Source organism: Saccopteryx bilineata, chromosome 2 (genome assembly GCF_036850765.1).
Source record: "Saccopteryx bilineata isolate mSacBil1 chromosome 2, mSacBil1_pri_phased_curated, whole genome shotgun sequence".
Taxonomy (NCBI): Eukaryota; Metazoa; Chordata; class Mammalia; order Chiroptera; family Emballonuridae; genus Saccopteryx; species Saccopteryx bilineata.
This window is the reverse complement of record NC_089491.1, coordinates 299,130,542-299,143,686: the sequence shown is the minus strand read 5'-3', so window position 1 is coordinate 299,143,686 and position 13,145 is coordinate 299,130,542. Positions and strand designations below refer to the sequence as shown.

Sequence of the window (13,145 nt, the reverse complement as noted above, 5' to 3'; positions counted from 1 at the left end):
TTACTTCTCACGGGAGAGCAACAGATTCACTCTGTGCTCAATATCAGAATAACCACTAGTTGGGCTTCTGCTCAGACCCTTGGGCCTCTTTCTACAGCCGCCCTGCAATGGGCTGGCCCAGCTCTGCTAGATTCCTGAAGTGCACTGTGTAGAGCTAAGAACCCGGGGTCATGGCTAAAAGCTCAAGAGGCCATCGATTTCCACTGTCTACACACAGGTGTACACACACACACACACACACACAGCCTCTTCCAGCCCAGATAAGATCTGAGCAGTGCCTTTTCTTTCTCCAGATCTTCCGGAGGCCAGAGCCTGCCTGGCCACTATTCAGATAACCTGCAGTCTCTCCAGTGATTCTCTTTGCTTTCTGGTGTTTACTGAACAATAAGAAAGTAACATTAGTTTGCAGAAAGGCCTTGCCATTCACGGCCCCCTGGGGTGTGGATTCTGAGGGGCGGAGCCAGCAGCCCGGGCCCTCTCCCCATTGGCTGGGCTCAGCAGGTAACCCGAAGCTTTGCGTGAGGTGCATAAATAAAGAGTGAAACTGGTGCCACCTCCTCGAAAGGGGCCGCGTCCTTCTTCTTCACCCTTGCCTTGGGAAAACCAGTTTATCTCTCTTTCATTGTCTGTTACCAACTTCTATTCTAAGAGTCCAACGGATCCCCAGCTGCACTCCAAACTCTATTTTTCCAACTATTTTGACTCCCCTCTCCTCAAGTCACTTTCCTCTGCTCTCATATTCCTTTCTATTAAAGGGAGAATGACTGTTTAGGACGGGCCCCTGCCTCTCCCCAGGAGCCATTTCTGTTCTGCACGGGCCTGCAGCACTGGACACTTTGTACAGTAAGTGTTTCTCTTTTCCGATTTTCTGTCCTCAAACCTTAGGAGCGAAAGAACATTCCAAGACTTGGAATTCCTTCTCTTTCTATCATATGCAAGAGTCTCTAGCCACCTCTTTGTTCTCAATTATCTTATGGGGGAAAATTGATTTTTTGTTTTGAATCAAGCTCATCATATTAGGCTCTGCTATGTAGGAGGTACAGACACTCCTACTTACAGGTGAGTCTGAAATCTCTGGACACGTGGGGTTTTGGAAAACTAAAGAGAGAGGCTACATCAGGAGAATCAATGGGCAGGAAGAGCAGAGGATGAACTGAGAAAAAAAAAGCCACATTCACTGGAAATTGATCACCAACTTCCTCCAAGACTAAAAAGTAGCTGAACCTGCTGCATTTTAACCAGATCTCCAGCTCGTTCTATGTTTCCTTGGAAATTTCCAGTGAGCCCAGGCAATAAATCTCACTGATATTGGGCATTGGGTGTGGTCAGGTGGGCATTGAGCAGTGAAGTACCAGTACCAGGACTGTGGTTGTGTCTGATTTCGTGGAGATTTACTGGAGGAGCTGAGGGTTGGCTGGCTTTTCAGTACTGGGCTGGAAGGTGTCGTGCTGACAGGAAATTAGGGACCTGGTTCCATTCTTTGCTCCTCATGTCCAAGTTGGTTTTATTGGGAAGCCATTTGGGGTAAGTCCTGAGGTCAGCTGGGTGAACTTCCTCTATAAGCAAAACACATGCTTGCCCAAACTCCACTCTGCAAGAAGCCAAGGTGAAGGTTATTGGGGCATCGTGACGGCAAAGGCACAGTGGGCCAAAGAATCTTGAACTCTGAGTGTGGGGTCCAGAGTGGGTCAGGGCTCTGGATACGGCTCATTTTGTCTGTCTTATAGCAACTGCAGGTCTGCAGGGTGGGGGAGGGTGACCAGGAGGTCCTGCTCCCTCCGGACTCTCTAACATCAGTGCTGCCTGTCGTTTGCGTTGTCTTTTACAAAGTGCTTTTACAGACACTGTCATCCTCGACTACCCACCCTGCAGGCTAAGGACTTCAAATGAGGGTGATGCTCTCTGCACTCTCCGATTGAGGCCTTGAAGAATCTGGTGGACCAAGTATGTTAGGAGGATGAGAGTGGGGTAAGGAGGGTCTGGAGGGCGATGAACTGGCCCCTCTGCTTTCAAGTTGGGCTAACATCCAAAAAGAAAAGAATCTCTCCACCCCAGAAATATGTCCTCGCACCATCTCTTGCCGTCATTTATCAGAGCCGAAAGGGCTGTTCTTTTCTTCTTTTTGATTGTGAAATGGGTCAGAGGCATGGCAGAAGGATTGTATCGTCTAGGTCATTCAGAAGCAGGGCACAGTTCTCTCATGATTGAGAACTGTGAGTACTCATAAAGGCTGAGTGGAAGAGGATGGGCCAGCCTTCTTCCTCTCAGTACCTGGTGTCCCCCTGACCAAGGACAGTGGGGCTCTCCTTCAGCAATAACTAGAGTCCCCAAGCCCTTGTTGAAGAGAGTCTTTTTCAAAAGGCCAATGCCTGAGGGGCTAGATGTGGGGGGAGGAGCCACATTATAAGCTACTGCCTCCCCGCATCGGGTCAGAACAAGCCTCGGGAAGAATGTATCCCAAACAACAGGGTGGATCTGCCCTAACTCACCCAGTCTGCGTGTTGGTGCTGAGAACAGCCTTTTATGGGGTTTGCCCTGAGCCGTGGGCATGTCTGAACACAGCGAGGAAGAGGCTCTAGCCGCAGCCACACAACCACTGGTTTGTGGGGATTTCTTTGGGGGCCGGTAGCTCTCAGACAGCGCCCTCCTCCCTCTTTAGCTCAGTCTCTGAGAGCCAGGTCACCCCTTCCCTCCCCACAGCCCCCTGCCCCATGGCCAAAGAAGATGCTGTTGTGCCGAACAGATTTGGAAAAGGGTGTGGGGTCACTGGAAAGCAAATATTCTGTATAAGTCTGGAGGAGCGAGACCTAGGAGTCTCACCCTCCTCTGCCCTTCCTCACCCCCAAGAATGGGCCTGGCTCTGGCCCGGTGTTCTGGTACCCCCTGGCCCCTCCTGGGCCCTCCAGAGCTCCTCGCCCCGGCAAACAGGCCTGCAAAGTGCTGTTCACATTCACTGGACAGCGCGTTCCGGACAGGAACACTCCTTCCCCTGCATCCCATCACCTTGGTGAGCAAGATCACAGGAGATGGATTTTTCTAAAGCGATTTCAGAACACCTGGCTTTTTTAGCCAGGACCAACCACACAGAGCTCAGTTATGTCACACGCAGGGGGGACACAGACAAAGAGAGGTGTCCAGCACCCCTACTAGGTAAACGCAGAGAAGTTCCACGTGGACTTGTCTGTGATGGCCCTCCAAGGCTGAGAAACAGCCGGAGCGCCCAGAGCCGCTGCCCCGCTCGGTGCTGCTGCCTGCTGAGGACACGGGTGTCCTGGTGAGCTGGCTCTCGGCAGCCTCCGGGAGGAAGTGGTCCTAGGGAGGGCTGAGCTCGGGCAGGTCCTCCACATCTCCCACGTCTCTGACTCAGAGACCCCAGAGGCCTTTGACCAGGCAACCACCCTGCATGCAAAGGCTGGGTTTGACATGCAGCCCACCCTCAGATAAAGACCCCCCCGAACCATCCATGTGTTTCTCTTGTCCTTCATTCCACCGGAGTCTGTTTCATACCCAACCAGATTTCAGTGGAGTGAAGTTCAGGAGGCGTGGAGCTGACACCACGGCGGCGGCCCCACCATTGGCAGCCAGAGTAGCTCTGACTTAGGAAAAGAGAAACCCGGTGAGCGATGTGATAGAGAAGGAAACAGCTGGAGCACACAGTCTTCTGCAGAGGGGACGGGTCATGGGTGGACTGGAAACAGCACTACTAATAGGAACCGCTGGTTCTTCCTTTTTCAAAATTCATGCAGTGTGTGTGTTTTCTGTAACTTACAAACATTAAAAGCTGTCTGTCTGCTAGAGAACTGCGTCTGTGCTTCATTGTGTTGAATGCTGACTCCCTGGCCGAAGTCACCTTCCTTTAGGGCTAAAAGGACAACGAGCTGGAACAATGCACTCAGGCCCCCTCTCTCCTTGGGTCCTTGGGGCAGGTGGCTGGAACTCTATTTGCAATCAGCAAGGAAGCCCATGGCCCCCAGCCGCCCCACAGCGCCAGCAGGACCTACAGAATGGGGTAGAAAACTCTCTTAAGGATGTTTTTAAACCCACTTATATTGTAATAAAATAAATGTAAATAAGATTGAAGCGAAGGCAGACTGCAGATAGTTCAGACGCTGCACGAGATGTATCTCGTATAGTATGGGTGTAAATTCGGCAAAGATTAATGCACTTACACATATTTGACACATAAAAATGCCAGACCCAACATTAATTATTTGCCAGTTGTAATTGCCTTTATGTGGGGCTCTTCTCACCAAGATATATGCTTAAAACACCGGGCTCGGTAGAAATCTGGGAGGAAAAACACAAATGATACTTATCAGCTGTCAGGGTCTGTGATTTGCTTTGATAGATTTAACACTGATTTCATTGGCTTTTCAAGCCTGTGATTTTTTTTTTCTCTTTGAACTCCACCTCTCCCTTTTAGGGTAGGAAAATATTGCGGAGGAGGGAGAACCCCTAAGTCCTAAGGAAGTCCACCACTCCCTCGGACGGAATGCCCGAGCCTTCCTAATTGCCCCTCGAACAGGTAAACAGGGTAAACAGGGTCCCTCCTTCAAGGAGCCAGTCTGGCGGAAGAGGCCAGCTGGAACAAAGCCTGGCCCTGGTTGAGTCTTCAGAAAAACCGGTTTTTACCTCCAGAATGTGCCCCAGGTGACAAAACTCAATAGAGCCCCCTGGCCTTGCAAATGGTGTTTTTCTTAGGAGCCCCCCATAAAGGAGATTCCAGCTTTGGAAGGATAATCTGTCACTTGTGCATCTAAGCCCCTCCCCAGCGTGAGTTCTAAGGAGAGGGGCCTCTCCAACTGCCCACACTCTCCCCCTCCCGAGATTCTGCCCCTAGGAATTAAGGGCTCCCAGGCTGATGGCGGGAGCCAAGAGGAATATGCATGTCTCCCAAATGTTTTTCTTCTTAAAAGAGAAAGAAAAGAAAAGCAAGCTTACCCATAGGAAGTATGCAGTGAAGGGGGTTGGAGAGGGGTCCGGAATACTCAGGCTAATTAACTAGCAAATCAAAGTTCTGCAAGAACAAAAAGGCACAAAGCAAAAGTGATATGGTATTTTCATTTACAGCTTGGTTGGAGCCCTATGACCTGGAACCTGTTTAAAGGAAGGTGTGTGTGTGTGTGTGTGTGTGTGTGTGTTTGAGAGAGAGAGAGAGAGAGAAAGAGAGAGACCTGGCTCAAGTGGGGGGCTAGAGACAAATGGTGACCATAGGGCTGCTGTCAAACGCCAGCCAGGACATACAAAGGCTGTGACTACAAACGGCTCTACCTGGCATGCAGGTAGGTTTCCACACCCCAAATCTCACTCCAGTGCCATCGTCCCAGCGGAGATACAGGGCTGTGTTTCTGGCATGAGGTTCGGACTGCCCACTTGCTGCCACCCCATTGCAAATGGAGACAAGCCCGAGTACAGCCCAGAGCAGCCTCCAGGGAAGCCAGTATGTGCAGAGCGCTGGAATAAAACGCCCCAACCCTGTCCCGCTCCAACCCCCACTATTTTATGTCTCGTGTCTTTATGGCAAAACATGGCCCATCAAAATGCAACACTGAGAAGATGGTTTAATCAAAATTCTCTTGGCCCTGTCCGGTTGGCTCAGCGGTAGAGCGTCGGCCTGGCATGCGGGGGACCCGGGTTCGATTCCCGGCCAGGGCACATAGGAGAAGCGCCCATTTGCTTCTCCACCCCCCACCCCCTCCTTCCTCTCTGTCTCTCTCTTCCCCTCCTGCAGCCAAGGCTCCATTGGAGCAGGGATGGCCCGGGCGCTGGGGATGGCTCCTTGGCCTCTGCCCCAGGCGGCAGTGGTGGGCAGAGCGTTGCCCCTGGTGGGCGTGCCGGGTGGATCCCGGTTGGGAGCATGCAGGAGTCTGTCTGACTGTCTCTCCCCGTTTCCAGCTTCAGAAAAAATAATAATAAAATAAAATTCTCTTGCAACAACGAAAAAATAATATTGCCCTGCTTTCTTTATTCATGATCTTTTATTTAGGCGAAAAGCAAATATCATTGAGCCAAACTTGAATAGACAAACATATACAACCACTGGTAATTTAATATTTTGTGCTAATGGTGTACACTGTAGATACAACCCCAGAGGAGTAAATTACAATCCTATCAATAATACATCGCATCTGGGCTCCGGTTTCCCACATCACGAGAAAATGTGTATTGGCAAAAGGCTCTTCGAATATTAAAAGCCATGCATATAATGAGGCTGTGGGTACAGAAGCTAGACTCTCTCCTAGGACTGTATTCTGGTCTTTGTAATCAAGGTCCTTTATGGGGGAAATATCCCACATTGAAGCTGCTAAAGCCAGTGCTAAATGAAGAAATCCATCTACCTTCTCAACAAGTATCTGGATGAAGCTGCAATCACACAGAATAACCTACAATCAGGGCATTTGTTTGCCAGACTACTCAGAGCCCTGCATTCATTTCGAGCCTCGGGTCTCTGGTCAATGTCTAAGGTAAGTTGGGGTGCTCTGCATCAATGGACAAGAGACTGCAGAGAGCCCCAGTGTGGATGCAATGTCAAAGGGGAAATCCATGTGGCTTCAGAGCTCCCTCTCACCCTGATCCTGACCCCGGCTTTCTCAATTGTGGGTGGCCCTCCAACAGAAAGAAAGAAGGGAGGGAGGACTGATGACAGGCAAGGAGCCAACCACCTGCAAAGAATAAGAGATTTAGTCTGGAATTTAAAACATCTCCAGTTCATAAAAGTCAGTGGATCCAAAGTCCCTTACTCCTCCCACCAGGAGAAGCAAATGCCAATCTTAATTGAGAGTGGGGAGGAAGTATTTCTGTCATGGTAATATTACTATCATGGGAGAATTAGGTGCTAGTTAATGCCACAGTCACACACTGGTTCCTATCCCTGACCTCCCTGTTTAAGAAAGTATTGAGGAATCAGATGTGCCAGCAGGGTCAATATCTTCCATATAGCTTTTTAAATCAGACCCTAGAAGGCATGGCCAGTGGTTTAGTGGATAGAGCGTTGGCCTAGCATATGGACATCCTGGGTTTGATTCCAGGTCAGGGCACATAGGAGAAGCAACCATCTGCTTCTCTCCCTTCCCTCTCCCCATTTTCTCCCTCTTCCCCTCTTGCAGTCAGTGACTGGATTGGTTCAAGTGTGGCCCTGGGTGCTAAGGATAGCTGAGTATAGCTCTCTTGGAGCACAACAGCCTCAGGCACTAAAAATGGCTTGGTAGGTTAGCATCGGCCCCAGACTAGGTTTGCTGGATAGATCCTGGTTGGGGTGCATGTGGGAATCTGCCTCACTATCTCTCTTTCTCTCATGTAAAGAAAAAAAATCAGACCTTGGGGAAGGAGCGCTCACAGAGGACTGGAGGCTGTCAAGGGCTCCAGGCAAAAGGAAAGGGATGAAGCTGCAGACCCAACTCAAAGCACAGTGATGAAAAGGCCCCACCAGACACCAGTTTATTAGAGGAAATAAATCTTTCTAGATTGCAGGAAACTGACCAGGCTTTCTGGAGAAAGACACTTATGAATCAAAGAAAAACAATGTGAAAAAGTCCGTTTATCCAGAAGCAGCATCTAGAAGTCTTGCCACAATCTCCCTTCACCCCTCCTTTCCTTCCTTTTTTTCCTTTCCAGGAGTGAAAGCCATTTTCCGAGCTACAAGTCAGATAGCAGGGCTGGGTGAGACACCTGGTGGGAAGTGACTGCATTACACCCAAATTTGGTCTCAAGCATCACTACAAGGGTCTGAGACCTGTGTACCCTGAGATCATGCAAAATAACAAGGCCAGCAGCTCCCTAGGGTATGTGATATTGAAGTAGACTTTAAGTATAGTAGCAGTTGGGTAGGCACTGACCTACATTTCTGCTACATTCAACTGTGTAGGGGAAGAATTGGTGGCTAAGAATAAATGTAAATAGAATCCATAGATCAACAAATATTCGCTAAGATTTGCAATACAACTCCCTCATTATTTACAGTTAACTTAAAGTTGTATTGAAAGTAAATGTTGTTCCAGAGGACTCACCAAACTGTAAAGCTGGGAGAGGTTCCCCTAAAGATAAACTATAGATGAGAAGCTCACGCCTACAAAGGTAATCGAACATTGTCTGCCTAAGGCTAATGCTGATTTATTTGCACTCAAGAGCACTGAAGGCAGCAGCCTGCAGTTTGGAGTCAGGGTATGAGGTAGTTAAGAGAGGTCAAATTAGATTTGGTGCCAATTTGATCTGGCCAGGGGACTCTGGTACAACCACTAGAGCTCTCCAAGATTCAATTTCCTTATCTGTCAAGTGGAAATAATAACAAGCACTCATTAAGGACTAGACACTGCCTGTTTTGGGTATATTAAGTCATTTAATGCTCCCAATCACCTTCTACAGTGTGATTGATATTCCAGTTTTATGGACAACAAAACGGAAGCATAAGCGGGTAAGGGACTTGCTCAAGGTCACATGGTTTGTGAGTAGCAGAGATGAGACCCAAACCCGGACTCTCTCGCTCTGAAGTTCACACATGAGACTATATTACTCTATCCTATCCTTTAATGTTGATGTGAGGATTAGATGAGATAATGCATGCAAATGGCTTAGCAAGTGCTTAGTAGACCCTAAGTACCCCCCAAAGAAAACCTTGGTATCAAGAAAAAAGTATCTTTGAGGAGCCTGTCTAATGTCTATGGACCAGAAATCAATAAATCATACACACTTGTTTGGCAGCTAGCAACACAGTGTTAAATTCACTGTGCAATTTATTCACAGCTACAATGAACCTTAGTTTTAGAGTAATCATCTCCTCTTCCTATCACCTTCGTTTTAGGTGAATTTTTATTATTTAGCTTCATATTCAGTACCTGTGTCATACTCTGGGAGCCTTGGGGATTTTTTTTTAAATAGACATGGCATAAATCTGAAATAACTATTTTTCCAGGCTAAGTGCCATTTCATATTTTACTATATTTTGGAGGGACAGGTGGAAAGTACTCGTGAAAATGAAACTGGTGAAGAGCTAATAAAGAAAAAAACTTCCAAGCTTCCAAAAAAGTGAAACAATCAAGAGAAATTAGTCAAGAAAAAGCAAACAGCCTGACCAGGCAGTGGCACAGTGAATAGAGCATCAGACTGGGATGCAGAGGATCCAGGTTCGAAGGCCCAAGGTCACCAGCTTGAGAGTGGGCTGATCCGGCTTGAGCGGGGACTTACCAGCTTGAGCACGGGGTTGCTGGCTTGAGCATGGGATCATAGACATGACCCCATGGTTGCTGGCTTGAGCCCAAGGTCACTGGTTTGAGCAAGGAGTCACTCACTCTGCTGTAGCCCCCTAGTCAAGGCACATATGAGAAAGCAATCAATGAACAACTAAGGAGACTAAGGAGCCACAACAAAGAATTGATGCTTCTCATCTTTCTCCCTTCATGCCTGTCTGTCCCTATCTGTCTCTCTCTGTCTCTGTCACACACACAAAAAAAGAAAGAAATAGCAAACAGATGGTTAGCAAGAATGCTGCTCCCATCACTCCAGAGCAGCATGTGAGGTTTGCGGGGCAGCCTGGTGCTGAAACCACGCCGTGCTGATCTCATTAAAGAGCTCACCAAAGTCAGAGCATCTCTGATGCCAGGCGTGCCCTCCCCAGGCTGGAGCTCATCCCCCAAGAGCTTTCAGAGAACACAGTGGGGGCAATTATGCTACTTGGCCCCTGGGCCCCTGGCTCTCAGCTCACCATTCCCTGCTAGAGTGTCCAGCTGATATGATATGGCATGAAGGCTGTGGCTGGTGACTGCTCACCTGGCCAGTGGCAGCACAGGGAGCTTACCCCCTAAAGCCGGACACAAGGCAGGACAAAGGAGAAACTAAATGCATTCACAAAATGAGTTCCTTTTGTCTCATTACCTTACCCTGTGATCATCTGCCTTCAATGAAGAAAGAAAGCCTGAGACAAAGACAAGGTCCATTTTAATAACATAATCAAACCAATTACATTTCATCACTATACCATTATGGATCATTATAATCCAACTGGTAACGGCCTCACCTCACAAGCCATATCACTCCCCTCTGCCCTCCCGAAGGCCTGGCCCTTAGCTAGGTTGCTTTACCTACTGCAGTTAGGTCCAGATGCCTCCCTTTCTCCCGTACCAGTGACTGCAACAACTTCCCCACACCCCTCTAAGGGAGCTCTATTAAACATTTCTTGCCACTTGGAGGATAGTTTTAAATGTTTCTCTAGATTCATAAGTCAGCAGTGCTTTTTTAACTTTTAATGTGCATACAAGTCAACTGGGAATCTGACAAGAATGAGTCAGCAGATGTGGGGTGGGGGCTGAGATTCGGCAGTTTTAACACAAGGCCTCTGTGGGATGGGAACCACAGTTGGTTTTGCTCTGTTTCCTCTGCCTTTTCTTCCAAGTCATTGGTATCTCAGCCATTCTGGGGAGACATGAGAGGCCCCGAGGGCAGGAGGGCAGTTTGGCATTGCCACGGCAGCCCAGGCTCTGACATGCAATGAGGAAGTTGGAGTCTTTTTTGCACATGAAAATGGCCTGAATGAGCCCTGCTCAGAGAACTCGCCACCGTTGAGAATAGTCATAGAACCCCCAATGCCTAAAATATGAGGTAGGTTATTTAGAAATGAAGTCTTGGTGACCAAGGAACAAACATGAAGCCACTTCAAGTGCTTCGGCTAGTGATCACCAATCTGGGACAAGGAACCAGGAATATATTTTGGCTGCCAGAAAAGTCAGAGCTAAACCTAGTGAGCAATTTTCAAGAGAAAGAAAGGAGTTAAGCAATTTACCAAGATCAAGATTCTGGGCCAGACTTTGAGCTGCCCTTGCTCTTCTGCCTGTCAGTCTGGTGTTACTTTTAACAATCCGTCCTATTACTGTGCTCAGAACCTTCTGCTCACCTGCTGGCTTACCCTGTAGACTTGTTTACACTCTGATACTCAAGGCTTCAATTATTTTTGGTAAAATGGAACCTGTAGAGTTGATTAAAAATTTTAAATTCAATATTCAGTCTAATAGAGATATAAAAAAGTATACTCAAAATATTTAGCTACTCTTTCAGTGTTTACTTTAGATAAGAATACCACTGATCAATGACTATTCCAAGCTGTGACATGCTGGATCATGTTGGACCAATGATTAGGCGGAAAGAGCTCAAACTGAGGCAGAACAAATTTAGGTTCAAATCCACCCAGTTTGTGCTCTTAAGTTAAACAGTGAATCACTTTGTGCTTCGGTTTACAAAAAAGTCACAAAGCAAAGTATAGTCACGACCTCTCAAAGCCATTGTAGGTGCAAAAATTCCTTGGTGAATGATAAATAGGACCACCCCAAGTACTTTTATGCAACTCAATGGTCACAGGTCATAGACAAAACGAAAGACCATAAGACCAGGAGAACTAAGGCAAGACCATGATGAGGTAATATCTCAGAGGAGATTACAAGACACAGAAGGACCAGAGGCTTCAATAAAATAGTGTCTAAGACCAAATTGGCAGATGGAATCAAAGGGCAGAATAAGCAAATCATCCATGGGTTCAAATGGATGTTGGAGGTAGACGTAGGCATAGGAAAGACACATCGTGATCACTAATCAAAATAGAATAGTGGTTCAGTAGACCAAATGCACACAATGTAAGGGTTCAGGAAGATGCATTTCCCGGAGTCAAGGTGAGGTAGTAAGTTGGAAAGCCAGGCAGAGTGGTATACAAGAAGGACACCCACTAGAAGAAGCCAGCCACAGGAGGCTAGGAGTTGACACTGCTGGTGGCAAGTGTCTGGCTCAGGCAGAGTTCCTCAGTGCTCCCTATCAGGGCAGGGACAGCTGACAGCCTGCAGATACGGGCCACGAAGCAACAGTGTCTGGCTGGATTGTAAAGAGAATAGCGGAGCAGCAACTGACAGCAAATTCTGACACAGCACCATTTACGTATTCCTGACCCACATTCATTTTGTCCAAAGATGCTTTTTAAAATTGAGTCTTTAGTGAGAAGACAGGCGCCTAATGCTGATTTAAAGAGGCAGCATAGCTGCATGCAAAATAAGAGGTTAGAGAGTACCTGTTTTAGACCTTCACTCTATCTCTAGAAGCAAAGTGCCCTATTTTGTATTCATATTTTGTGTTCCAGATAAACTGTCAGATTCCTCTGCCAGATTTCTATGGATAATTAGAAGGTTGCAAGAAGCAGATGTTATGAAACTATCTGTGACTAGCCCTTAATGGTGGATGACAAGAACTCAGCACTATTTCTTAATTATACAAGACATAGAGAGAAGAGTTTAAAAAAAAAAATAGGAGAACTTGTCAAAGCCTGACGAGGTATCAAACGGTTAATCACCCACATTGAACCTGAACATTTCTTTCCCATGTAATTCAGGACATAGGTCCCACCTCCCCTGAGCTGAATAATTTTATGAGTTGTGTATTCTCCTATGTCGCTTCATTTCAGGATTTAATAACTAAAATATGAGCTGCTGCATATAAATAGGTGTTCTCTGGTTAAAATAGCCCCAATAAGAACATTCACATTTGATTAACTATAGACACCATTTTGCTACAACACACCCTTTTCAGCAGGATAAAAGAAAGATACAGTGCTTGGGGAAACTGGGCTCCTGTCCCATAAATATGATAGCACATCTGCCATTTTTTGAGATCTTGTTTTATGGTGGGTAATGGACAAGCTTCTTGTCATGCATCTTCTCATATGATCCAACAACAGCTCTAGAGAGGTGGCCTCTGTATTAGCTCCATCTGACAGAAAAGGAAACTAGTAACAATAACAATAATGAGAGCCACAAAAAGCAATGGCAGCCACCAGCATGGCAGGTACTGCTACTTACTTTGTCTTCAGTTCTACATTGTATACACCACCTCATTTAGCAGGGCTGGTGCCATAATGATATTTCTGTCCACTTAACAGAGGAGGACACTAAGTTTCCAAGAGATTAAATAACATGTCCAAATGATAATAACTGTAAATTCAGGATTCCAACCTTAGTCTTCCTGACTCTAAATATAATATATTTAATTCCTGGGCTGTACAACCTCCAACTGACTGGGTGACTGTTATGAGTTGTGTCCCCCAAAGTTCTTATGTTGAAGTCCTAACCCATAGTACCTCAGAATATGACTGCATTTAGAGATAGGACCTTTAAAGAGAT

The 13,145-nt window shown here is 46.9% G+C and overlaps 1 long non-coding RNA gene across 2 annotated transcripts; it reads left to right on the top strand.

Annotated features, from left to right (window-relative positions):
* Positions 1 to 577: 577 nt before the first annotated feature.
* LOC136323317 (uncharacterized) lies at positions 578 to 3,785 on the top strand. 2 transcript variants are annotated; one of them, XR_010728960.1, is made up of 4 exons: positions 578 to 843; positions 1,008 to 1,059; positions 1,831 to 1,968; positions 3,516 to 3,785. It is a non-coding gene; the product is annotated as an uncharacterized lncRNA (long non-coding RNA). The 2 variants fall into 2 exon arrangements; XR_010728959.1 differs by lacking the exon at positions 1,008 to 1,059 and having other exon boundaries at positions 1,873 to 1,968.
* The last annotated feature ends 9,360 nt before the right edge of the window (positions 3,786 to 13,145 follow it).